Source organism: Papio anubis, chromosome 19, assembly GCF_008728515.1.
Source record: "Papio anubis isolate 15944 chromosome 19, Panubis1.0, whole genome shotgun sequence".
Lineage (NCBI taxonomy): Eukaryota > Metazoa > Chordata > Mammalia > Primates > Cercopithecidae > Papio > Papio anubis.
The window spans coordinates 3,975,533-3,988,723 of NC_044994.1; the positions used below are offsets into that span (position 1 = coordinate 3,975,533).

Consider the following 13,191-nt stretch of genomic DNA (forward strand, 5'->3'; position numbering starts at 1 on the left):
TTTCTTTGACCTCTCAGCTCCCTCAATCTTTGGGAGCAGGTTTGCACAGCCCGGCTTACTGCAGAACATTTGGTGAACTAGCCAGGAACTGAGACCAAGAAATGGGCGAAGGCACCGAAGCATCTTGTGGGGAGGCCCCAGGGTGGCGCCACATCTGTGTGGGACGGTGCAGCTCACATTTTAGATGCTTGCAGACCATGGCATGAGTACAGGGATGCTGCCAAATGCTGGCAGGCTTAGAATGACCTTTAGCCGAGAGCCACCTACCCCACTGTGGCAAGGGAGGGCAGAAAGGGGCAAGCAGCTCTGCAGCAGGGCAGCCACCTCCATGGACAGAATGGAAGCCCAGCTACCAGCAGAAGCAAAAGTAAAAGAACTTGAAGAGGACTCCAGGCATGGTGGCTCTCACCTGTAATCCCAGCACTCTTGGAGGCCAAGGAGGGAGGATTGCTTGAGCCCAGGAGTTTGGGGCTACAGTGAGCCGTGATTATGCCACTGCACTCCAGCCTGGGCAACAGAGCAACACCCTGTCTCTAAAACAAGAAATTTTAAAAATTAATTAATTAATGAACTCAGTGATCAGAACTCAGCTTAATTAAAAGCTGGTATTATGGTTGTGTTGTGTGTGGGGGAAAAAAGCTGATTTTTTTTATTTCTTATTTTTTTTAGACAGAGTCTAACTCTGTTGCCCAGGCTGGAGTAGAGTGTCACTATCGTGGTTCTCTGCAGCCCTGATCTCTGGGCTCAGGAAATCCTCCCGCCTCAGCCTCCCGTTGTATTTGGCAGTGCAGGAACATATTACCACACCCAGCTAATTTTAAAAACTTTTTCTGAAGACGAAGTCTCACTATGTTGCTCAGGCTGGTCCTGAACTCCCAGGCTCAAGTGGTGGTACCTCTGCCTCAGCCTTCCAAAGTGTTGGGATTACAGGTGTGAGCCACCACACCCAGCTTTCTTCTCTTTTTGCATCCTCTGTCTGAGAATTTGTTTTCAGTTGACTGAGCATCCCCCCTTTTAAAACAATTTATATGTTTGGTCCCTCTGTGTGGTGCCTTTCTTGTTGGTATGGCTTTTGCCTTTTGGAAAGCTTGAAATTGCCCCAGTTTGGCTCCTCTAAGACTTAGTTTTCAATGTCCTTCCATTCCGCTCCTCCTTCATTTGCTATGTTCAAGACCACGTGAAGGAATCTAGAGAAGACTTCTAGCAACCCTGAGACCCCTTAAGAACATAGGAAAAGGTGTCACACATCCCCTTTTGGGGGTCTTCTGCCTTCCATATGGAGTCCCAAGAGTTGAGGGGAGGTTTCTCTTGGGTCTAGAGCGCTGTTCTCTTTTGCAGTGATGTTGGATATAAAACACTCCAGGAATAAATGCTTGGTGCTGCAAAGTAAAACCAGCACTCAGGCAAAAGTTTAATCCTCTCAGCAAGGCAATTTACTTCTGCAGAAGGGTGTCACTCACGTCAATCAAGATCACAAGTGCACACAGAACAAAGGACACCAGGGGATTTTTATCCTTAATGCAGTCCCTGTCCCTGTGCCATAGCCACATGGGCTGGGGTCGGACTGCACAATTTGAGCTGACCTGATTGGCTACTTGTACATATTTTCCTAAATATAGCAGGGGAGGGGGACGTGAGGTACAGAGGTGGATTGAGTGAGACGTGCAGTTTCGGGGGAACAATGGGTACAGGTAACCAAGGGAACAGATGTGAGTTACTGATTAGAGCTGATGTGAAAGGGAAGGCTGTTTACGGTGAGTAGGGGCAAGGAAGAACAAGAACGTTGAGTTTGAGAACAAAGGGTAGGGAAGTCAACAGGCTAAACCCTTTGAAGAGAAACTCAGAAAGATTTATTGTTTCTTATGAGTCAGTTCTCTGGTCTCTTTAGCTTTGGGAGTACCAGGGATGCCTTTGTGCTATGAGAGAACATGATCTTTGGGTATGCAGTGGCTGAAAAGTCACCAGTGAGGGCTGCGGTTTTGGAGGTTTATAATGAGTGGTTATGACTGCAGGGGGCTACTCGTTTCTCTGCATGTTTAGATAAGAAAAGCATGGCTGGGACACCTAGAGGCTACGTATCTTAGTCGATTTTGCATTGCAATAAAATAATCACCTGAGGCTGGGTCACTTACATAGAAAATAGGTTTATTTCACTTACAGTTTTGCAGGCTGTCCAAGAAGCATTGTGCTGGCATCTGCTTCTGGTGAGGGCCCTGGAAAGCTTCCACTCATGGCAGAAAGTGAAGGAGAGCAGGAAAGAGAAAGGAAAAGAGAGGGAGGGAGGTGCTGGGTTCTTTCACAGTCAGTTTTCTCTGGAACTAAGAGTGAGCACTCACTTTTGAGAGAATGGCACCAAGCCATTCATGAGGGATCTGCCCCTGGATTCCAAATGCCTTCTACCAGGCCTCACCTCCAACCTGGGGGATCAAATTTCAACGTGAGATTTCGAGGGGACAACTATCCATTCTATAGCACTATGGAAACACTTGCCACCAAGGGACAAGACTCCCATGGGGGATGGGCTGATCACAGAATGGGCTGCTTGGCACTGACTTGCCCACCAGCCTCAGGGGAATGTCCATGCAATGAGGTGCACTATGGGAGCATTGCACTGCCCAGGCCTGTGCTGTTTCCCTCTTCAGGGGAATGTGAAAAGAGACCCAAAGTGAACACGTGCTGTTGGGAAAATGGTGCCGATACACTTCCTCCATGCAGGGTTTCCACAGACCTTCAATTTGCAAAAGATGGTGGTGTCTGTGAAGCACAGATAAACAAGAAAAGTTGAAGGTTTGTTCAAAGCAAAGTGAAGCAAAATAAAACGAGGTCTGCTTGTTATAAGATTCATAAAAGAAAACCCAGAGAGCTCTGCTCCAGTCACTATTGCTACTAACAACCTACCCCAAAACATAGTGGTTTAAAAGAACAAGAATCATTTCATTAGCTCACAGATCTGTGTTTGGGGCTGAGTTTTATTGGGGGCGCTCCTCTTGGATCCGCGTGGTGTCAACGGAAACAGATTGAAGGCTGAAACTGATTAAACTCTTCTTAACTCTCCTTGTGATAGTAAAACTCCGTTTTCTATACTCACTGCCTCTGACTTTCTCCTGCCCTGTTCTCCTTTTAAAATTATTTTTAATGATTCATTTTGAAATAATTCCAAGCATAGAGAAAATTGGCCAGAAAGGTGAAAAGACTCCCATCCTCCCCAGTTATTAGTACAATTAATAATAACAGATTCCCCAGTTATTAGTGCAGCCACGATGGAGAACAGTATGAAACTTCCTTAGAAAACTACAAATAGAACTACCCATACCCACCAATCCCACTGCTACCCATTTACCCAAAGGAAAGGAAGTCAGTGTATCAAAGAGGCATCTGTGCCCCTGTGTTTATTGCAGCCGTAATCATAATAACCTGGATGTGGAATCAAACCAGGTGTCCAACAACAGATGAATGCATAAAGAAAACGTGGTGGATTTACACAATGCAATGCTATTCAGCCATAAAAAAGCGTGAAATCCTGTCATTCATGGCAACATGGATGGAACTGGAGGACGTTATGTTAAGGGAAATAAGGCAGGAACAGAAGGTTAAACACCACATGTTCTCGCTCATATGTGGAAGCTAGAAAAAGTTGATCTTGGTTGGGCACGGTGGCTCATGCCTGTAATACCAGCACTTTGGGACCCTGAGGCAGGAGGATCCTTTGAGTCCAGGAGTTCAAGACCAGCCTGGGTAACATAGCAAGAATCTTGTTTCTATCAAAAAAAATTTTTTTTATTTCATAGAAGTAAAAAATAGAACAGAGGTTACTAGAGGCTGAGAAGGGTATGGGGAAGGGGGGATAGGGAGAGATTTGTCCAAGTATACAAAATTACAGTGAGATAGGAGGAATGAGTTTTAGTGTTCCATACCACTGTAGTATGACTGTAGTTACAAATAATACATAGTTTCAAATAGCTAGAAGGAGGATATTGAATGTTCCCAACACAAAAAAATGATAAATGTTTGAGATCATGGATCTTCTAATTACCCTAATCTGAGCACTACATATTATATATATCAAAACATCACTATGTATCCCATAAATATGTACAATTATTATTCAATTGAAAAAATAAAGTTAACATAAAAAACCTTTTAAAAGTTATGTTTACACTACACTGTAGTCTACTAAGTGTGCGATAACATTATGTCTAAAAAAGTACATACCTTAATTTTAAAATATTGCTAAAAAATGCTGACACAGAGACGACAAGTGAGCATATGTTGTTAGAAAAATGGTGCTGATAGACTTGATTTATGCAGGGTTGCCACAAACCTCCAATTTGTGAAAAATGCAGTACCTGTGAAGGGTAATAAAGCAAAACACAATGAAATGAGGTATGCCTGTATAAGAGAGAAATTAAGTATAATGACACAAAATACATTTTAATAGCTATTTTATAATTTTCATAATTATTTTATATTTCATAAACCCATTGTTATAAGCCCAAATTTGACTTTTAAAATGTAACAACTGATCTATGCCATGTTCTTTGGTTAAAATTAATTAGGCAAGAAAAACATAACAGTGTGATGTTATCTAGCTGTGTTTGTTATGTTTTGATCCTTTAGAATAAGATATTCTAATTAGTCTGATTAGACTGATTAGTATAGCCTGATTTGAATAGTCATGCTCTAGGAAGACTAAGAATGAAAAAAAGTTTAATTAAGAACAAATTAAGTAGTCATTACTTTGTTGATTCTTGTCTAATTATAATATATAATTGAATCTCTCACCTAAATTAGCATTTCTTTCCTTCGTTCTCTTTCTCTCTTTCTTCTTCTTTTTTTTTTTTCGGGGGGGAGACATAGGGTCTTACTCTGTCACCAGGCTGACGTGCAATGGTTCAATCAACAGCTTACTTCAGCCTCAACCTCCTGAGCTCAAGCAATCCTCCTGCCTCAGCCTCCTGAGTAGCTAAGACTATAAGGCACATGCCACCATGTCTGGCTTAAACTAGCATTTCTAACTAAAGAATTTGTTCATTTGTAAACAACATTAGAAACAAAAAAGATATGCAAATAATTGAAGAATCATTAGGAGTTAAACATGTACTTTTGAAAGTTTGACATTGGAAATATCTAAAATCATGAAATATGTAATAGGCTAATATTTAAAAATCTATGATTTAATAAATATCAAGTATACAAACAAATTTGCTTATCCAGAAGTTGATCTAGATTCAAAAGATAGGAGATACAATGCCAATATAAAGTTTTTCTGTCATTTTATACTACTTTCCTGTTTATTTTTTAAAAGTTGCTTAATATACATTTTCTCATTTGTCCCTTTAAAACCTGTATCTTGAAAACAATAATTCATTTGTCGTTTTGAAATAGCAGGCATCTCAGCTATTATATTTATTATTATTATTACTTGTTTTTTTTTTGTTTGAGACAGAGTCCCCCAGCTGAAGTGCAGTGGTGCGATCTAGGCTCACTGCAACCTCCACCTCCCAGATTCAAACGATTCTCTGCCTCAGCCTCCCGAGTAGCTGGGACTACAGGTGCATGTCACCATGCCCAGCTAATTTTTGTATTTTTAGTAGAGACGGGGTTTTGCCATGTTGGTCAGGCTGGTCTCAAACTCCTGACCTCAGGTGATCTGCCTGCCTCTGCCTCCCAAAATGCTGGGATTACAGGTGTGTGCCACCACACCCGGCCATTTATCTTATTATTGAATGAAATTTACATCCTCATGAAATACTATTTTAGTTATCTTAGCAATTTCTGGGACTTTTGATGCATTAATGAGTTTGTTACCTTACTAGCTACAGAATGTTGTGACATGCAGTGGTAGAAAGTCAGGGGTAAGGTCCCCGATTGCAAAGCTACTAGTCCACTAGATATAAGATAATCTATTCTGTCAGAGAACCTTATCAATGGAAAAACGACTTGACCACCAAAACGTCTCTGCTACCAACACAGCAGCCCTTAATGAAGGATAGCCTTGAGGCATAGAAGTTGGCTAGACAGCAAATATGAGCAATTAAGGACCCCTGGATATACAAGAAATAAACTGCAAAAACGAAAATACTAAGGTAGACAAACAGACAAACTGTTTTTTGTAGGAAAAAGTGGTAAGTCAGGGTTTTCTATCATATCAATTTTAAATTATTTACAATGTAAAATGCCATATATAGCCAACCTATCAATTGAATGAGGAAGCAAAATTAGGATATTTGTACACGTCCAAGAACTTAGAAAGTATAGCACCCACACATTCGTTTTTAGGAAGATTTTGAGGATGTATATATTAGTGAAATATGTAGACAGCCAAGAGAAAGGAAGATATGGGATACAACAAAGATTTAAACTGACCTAGAAGCCTATTAAGAAGAAGACATGCTTCTTTTTCAAATCAGATAAAACAAAGGCACTTAGAGGCCGGGTGTGGAGGCTCATGTCTGTAATCGCAGTACTTCGGGATGCTGAGGCCAGTGGATCACTTGAGGTCAGGAGTTTTGAGACCAGCCTGACCAACATGGTGAGAACCCCTCCTCTCATCTTTACTAAAAATACAGAAATACTCAGGTGTGGTGGTGCATGCCTGTAGTCTCAGCTACTCGGGAGGCTGAGGCAGGAGAATTGCTTGAACCCAGGAGGCGAAGGTTGTAGTTAGCCAAGATCGTGCCACTCTATTCCATCCTGGGTACCAGAGTGAGACTCCATCTCCATTTCAAAAAAAAAAAAAAAAAAAAGCAAAAGGCAATTAGAAATGCCAAGCAAAACAGAAGATTGTACAGGATAGTCTTGATTCAAACATGAAACATGCTAAAATGTAATTGTAACATTTTGAGCAATTGATAGTGTTTTAGAAGAGAGTATTTTTTGCCCATGATTCTAGAACTTCTTTCAGTTGACACTGGAGTGCTGACATTGACCATATAGAGGAGGAAACAGAATCTTAGCATATTTTTTAAAAGCTCTCTGATTAATAATACCTACATATTATAATAATGTGCATGCTATTTAATGGTTTTCAACTTTAAAAAGTCACCCAATAGACAATTCACAGAAGACTTAATACTGGAACCCAAGTTGCAGAGAATCTTATATCCTGGATTGGCAAGGAATATTGTATAAAGTTAATGGATCATGAAATAGAGGCTTAAGTGTTTCATTTCAAATTACAAAGATTAAAAAAAAGAAAAAGACATAAGCAAAATAATAATAAAAATTGAGAGGAGAAAGGCAATAGTATGGGTTAAATCCTCATCTTTTAGAGCAGGGACTTGTTAGATGTTAACCATCTAATCTAAAAATAGTAGTATGGAAATATAAAATTTAGAACCCTGAAGGTAATGATCAAGAGAATAAAATATAGAAAAATGATCGCCTATGAAGGTAGGCCTAGGGTGGGAAGGAGACATAGACTTTTCATCACAAACCCTGCTATACTCTGACTTTTTTACTTTTTATTTTTTTCATTGCTCATCAGCTGACTTTAAGCTGTACTCTTTTTAAAAAGTAATTTACATATATCATGTTGATACAAATTTGTTTAAATGAGAAAAAATTTAGATGGAAATGTATTTGCATGATGGCATCAGAAAATAGACCAAAGCAGCTATTTCAAATGCTTGCAATTTTTGGTTTTAGAAAACCTGGTTGGCTTATTTTTGTAATTTTTCAGTTTTGTTTCTAAATGAGGAGCTAGAGAAGATCTCAAACTGCTATTGGTGCTATTGGTTGTCATTTGTTCAGAAATCATACATTGTGAGTACAGATCTTCTTTTCTTTGTAAGTAAAAAGCCAAATTGAATTTTTTTTTTTTTTTTTTTTACTATATAGTAGTATTTTCTCTTTTAACATCGATGTTTGAAGAACCAGAGATAGTTTGATATGCTATGTAAGAATTACGACCAGATAAATATATGGTATAGATCTAGTGGAAAATATCTTGACAGGAACTTGAAAAATTATCATTTTTGTGTTCCTTGTTAAATTGTTTGTGATTGAACAAAGCATTCCTTACGCTTCCCCACTTTTAAAAAATTGTGGTCAAATATATGTAACATTAAAATTAGCCATTTTAACCATTTTTAAGCATACAGATAGTGGCATTAAGTACATTCACATTCTTGTGCTACCATCACCACCAGACATTGCCAGAACTTTTTTATCTTCCCCAGCTGAAACCCTGCACCCATTAAATAACTTCCCACTGCCCCTGCCTTACTCCTGTGACCATGCCTCTACTTTCTGTCTCTATGAATTTGACTACTGTAGGTATCCAACGTAAGTGGAATCATACAATATTTGTTTTTTTGTGTCTGGCTTATTTCACCTAGTATAATTCAAGTCTCCTTTATGTTGTAACATGTCAGAATTTCATTCCTTTTAAAGATGATTTCAGGATATGTACATACTACTTTTCATTTACTCATTTATCAATGAATGTTTGGGTTATTTCCACCTTTTGGCTATTGTGAATAAGGCTGTTGTGAACATTGGTGCATAAATATCTGTTTGAGTTTCTGCTTTAAATTCTTCTGGGTATATACCCAGAAGTGGAACTGCTGGATCATATGGTAATTCTATGTTTGACTTTCTTTTTTGAGATGGAATTTCACTCTTGCTACCCAGGTTGGAGTGCAATGGTGTGATCTTGGATCACCTGAACCTCTCCTCCCAGTTCAGGTGATTCTCCTGTCTCAGCCTTCTGAGTAGCTGGGACTACAGGCATGCACCACCATGCCTGGCTAATTTTGTATTTTTAGTAGAGATGGGGTTTTGCCATGTTGGACAGGCTGATCTCCAACTCCTGACCTCAGGTGATCCGCCCGCCTCAGCCTCCCAAAGTCCTGGGATTACAGGTGTGAGCCACTGCGTCCTGCCTGTTTGACTTTTTTGAGCAACCAACATCTTGTCTCCCATAGTGACTGCACCACTTTACATTCCCACCAACAGTGCACAAGGGTTCCAACTCTCCACATCCTCACCAACACTTGTTATTTGCTGTATTTTTAAGAAAGAATAGTCATCCTAATGAGCGTGGAGCGGTATCTAATTTGGTTTCGCTTTGCATTTCCCTAATGATGAGTCCTGTGCTTATTGACCATTTGCTTTTTGTTTTGTTTTGTTTTGTTTTTGAGAGTCTCGCTCTGTTGCCCAGGCTAGAGTACAGTGGCATGATCTCGGCTCACTGCAACCTCCACCTCCTGGGTTCCAGTCATTCTTGTGCCTCAGCCTCCCGAATAGCTGAGATTCAGGTGCCCCCCGCCACTCTCAGCTAATTTTTGTATTTCTAGTAGAGATGGGGTTTCATCATGTTGGCCAGGTTGGTCTTGAACCCCCTGACCTCAAGTAATCCACCCACCTCGTCCCCCAAAGTGCTGGGATTATAGGTGTGAGCCACCGTGCCTGGTATTTATTGGCCATTTGTATATCTTCTTTGGAGAAAGGTCTATTCAAGTCCCTTGACCATTTTTAAATTGGGTTGTTTCAGGTTTTTGTTTTTGTTGTTGAGTTGTAGGAGTTATTTATATATTCTAGATGTTCATCCTATAGCAGACACATGACTTAAAAATATATTTTCCTATCTGGTGGGTTGCCTTTTCACTCCGCTTCTCACTTTGAGCAGTAGGGTTTTGCTGTTGTTTTTTGTTTATTTTGAGACAGGGTCTTTCTCTGTCACCCAGCCTGGAGTGCAGTGGTGTGATCATGACTTACTGCAGCCTCCACCTCCCTGGGCTCAGATGATCCTCTACCTCAGCCTCCTAAGTAGTTGGAACTACAGGTGTGCACCACCATGCCCAGCTAATTTCTCTATTTTTTGTAGAGATGGGGTTTCACCATGTTCCCCAGGCCGGGAACAGTAGTTTTATATAAATTAAACCTTATAAAATTAAGGGTAAAACAATGAAGAACTATGTAATAGTCCACCCACCAAATAAGCCCACTAACAGGAGTAACTAATATTTGAGCTGGTTCATCTGATCCAATTATTGGAAAAGCATTTGGTGGGGCTCAAACTTTCTGTTTTAAGGTTGAAAAAAAAATTTTTTTTTTTTTTTGAGATGGAGTCTACTCGCATTGTTGCCCAGGCTGGAGTGCAATGGCGTGATCTCGGCACACTGCAACCTCCGCCTCCTGGGTTCAAGCGAGTCTCCTGCCTCAGCCTCCCAAATAGCTGGGATTATAGGCACCCTTCACCATGGCCACCTAATTTTTTTTTTGTATTTTTTAGTAGAGACGAAGTTTGACTATGTTGGCCAGGCTAGTTTTGAACTTCTGACCTCGTGATTCGCCCGCCTCGGCCTCCCAAAGTGCTGGGAAATTTTTTTAAAGTAATTACTGCATTATTTTTAACAGTTGGGGCTGGGTGCAATGGCTCATGCTTGTAAACCCAGTGCTTTGGGAGGCTAACGTGGGAGGACCAGTTGAAGCCAGGAGTTTGAGACCAGCCTGGGCAACATAGCGAAACCCTGTCTCTACAGAAAAAAAAAAGCTTTTTAATTAGCCAGACATAGCAGCGTACACCTACAGTCTCAGCCACTAGGGAGGTTGAGATGGGAGGACTGCTTAATGCCAGGAGTTTGAGGCTGCAGTGAGCTATGATTGTGCCACTGCGCTCCAGCCTAGGGGAAAGAGTGAGACTCTGTCTTTAAAAAACTGGAATAAAAACAATGACCGGCTTTTTGAGGAAGACGCGGTCGTAGGACTTGCGGATCTTTGGTTCGCACGCTCCTGCTCCTGACTCATCGCTGTTCGCTCTTGCGGAGGAACAAGTCGGTCAGGAAGCCGCGCAGCAGCCATGGCTTTTAAGGATACCGGAAAAACACCCGTGGAGCCGGAGGTGGCAATTCACCGAATTCGAATCACCCTAACGAGCCGCAACGTTAAATCCCTGGAAAAGGTGTGTGCTGACTTGATCAGAGGCGCGAAGGAAAAGAACCTGAAAGTGAAAGGACCAGTTCGAATGCCTACCAAGACTCTGAGAATCACTACAAGAAAAACTCCTTGTGGTGAAGGTTCTCAGACATGGGATCGTTTCCAGATGAGAATCCACAAGCGACTCATTGACTTGCACAGTCCTTCTGAGATTGTTAAGCAGATTACTTCCATCAGTATTGAGCCAGGAGTTGAGGTGGAAGTCACCATTGCAGATGCTTAAGTCAACTATTTTAATAAATTGATTACCAGTTGTTAAAAAAAAAAAAAAAAAAAAAAAAAAAAAAAAATGACCGTTCTATTGTCATCAAGTGTATGCCCTTTAGCCCTCTGTTGGGGTAAATAAAGCCCTGCTCTATTAAATAAATAAATAAATAAATAAATAAATAAATAAATAAAGCTCCAATAAACCTGATTGCCAAAGTCACTGCTTTGAAATCATCCCAGGACTCACCAGGAGCGCCCTCTTCAGGACTGGGAAATCCTGCTCGAAAATTCTCAGGCTTCCCCTTTTCCCCAGATGAGCCATTCCCCCTGGATAGCTCTATCACCCTATAGTGGGGAGGAAAATTTGAAATTCAGTTTTACAGTAGTCAATATTAAATAATGAAATTCAGAAAAGAGGATGAAAGTGTAGAGTTTAGTGCAAAGCTTGAGGATAGCCACCCGGTAAATGCAGACTCCAGATGAATAGGGTCAGCATTTTAAAGTAGAGATGTTGGCTGGGCGTGGTGGCTCATGTCTGTAATCCCAAGGCTTTGGGAGGCCAAGGCGGGAGGATCACTCGAGGCCAAGAGTTTGAGACCAGCCTGGGCAACATACTGAGACCCCATTACTAAAAAAAGTAAAAAAAAATTAGCCAGGCATGGTGGCACGTGCCTGTGGTCTCAGCAGCTACTCAGGGGGCTGAACCAGGAGGATCACTTGAGCCCACGAGTTCAAGGTTATAGTGAGCTATGATGGCACCACTGTACTCCAGCCTCGGTGACAGAGCAAGACCCTGTATCTAAAATAAATAAATAAATAAATAAAGTGGAGAAGCTAACGTCTCCCTTATATAGGCAGAGACAGAAAAGTTTTAGCAGGATTGTAACATTTTGTATACAAGACCAGAGCATATATTACAGCAATTTGATTGACTACAGATTGCTACATTCCAAAGAAGATGATTTCTCTGTGAGGAGGGGTAATGGTCTGAGGGGCCCTGATTCTGCTGCTACCTGGTCTTCCTAATTATTTACAGGAAAAAAGGCAGAAGTTGCAGCTGCATGCCACGTAACTTAGACCACATAGCCACATTCTTCTCAAGGCTCAGAATAATTTAAGGTTCTAATAGCTTTAAGTTTGCATGATTTAATTTCACACAATTTAAAAATGACATCAGCCCTTCTTCCAAGAGAATTACACTTTGTGAAATCCCCTCTGTGCTAACTTTAGAAAAATTCAAATTTTGACTCAGTATCTGGCTCACAGGGTCTCCCATCCACGAGGCAAGCCACGGCACTTGTGTGGCCATGAAAACGGAGCCGGGACCACGAAAGACACATCTACTCGGCTTCCTGTCTTTGACCCTGCTCCAACATTCATGGCATTGTCACACTTTATTAACTTATAAAAGCTAACTAACTACTAAGGAAATTCAGCGCTGCCCTAGGAAAAGCAAATTGCCAGTTATTTTGATATCAGAAGCTGTTTGATAGTTCTGTGAAAGGAAAGCCTAACTGTGATCTTAGCGAAATTAATTTTAAGAAACATAATTTTCAAAGGTGATAATTATTTTTCAAAAATATTGCTGACCACTGACATCTGAAATAGGCTTTTGGGTTTTTTGTGTTTGTTTTTTGTGTTTTGCCTTTCACAAAGATTATTTCGACATTTTTGCTTCTGGGAATTTCTTTCTTGGCAACACATATAAAAGCATTAAACTGGATGAAGTTGACATTCTCAGCATTTGAAGCTTGTCTTTGATGGCTTCAAAAAAGAGAGCAAATGACATAAAAGGGAAGAGGAAGGCCTTTAACATCATTAAACCTTCTTTGAAAGTTTAATAGGCTTGTGCTATGGAAAACTAAAATGAAACAAAAGTATTTTTCAAAATGATGGAATTTGGGGATCTCCACTCAACGTTCCCCAATCTCTCCTTTGCAGAGACGTAGGGGCTGAGGACATGCAGGTTGCTCCCCCAGGACATGGGCTGGTTAGTAGGAAAGGGGGTTTCAGAGGCAGGCTCCAGCAGGTCACTGCAAGTCT

At 40.8% G+C, this 13,191-nt stretch overlaps 1 protein-coding gene and 1 pseudogene across 2 annotated transcripts in view; one reads left to right on the forward strand and one right to left on the reverse strand.

The window, feature by feature from the left end:
* Window positions 1–2,158: 2,158 nt before the first annotated feature.
* TWSG1 (twisted gastrulation BMP signaling modulator 1) overlaps window positions 2,159–13,191 on the reverse strand; it is a 113,639-nt gene continuing 102,606 nt past the window's right edge. The window contains exons 6-7 of the transcript XR_001897170.3: window positions 4,213–4,346; window positions 2,159–2,754 (exon numbers count right to left, since the gene is read on the reverse strand). The gene's annotated coding sequence lies outside the window, so the exon portion shown is untranslated. The remainder of the gene's footprint in view (window positions 2,755–4,212; window positions 4,347–13,191) is intronic.
* Window positions 10,689–11,231, forward strand: LOC101026178 (annotated as a pseudogene). Its single transcript, XR_004180011.1, has one exon. The product of XR_004180011.1 is annotated as a 40S ribosomal protein S20 pseudogene (transcript).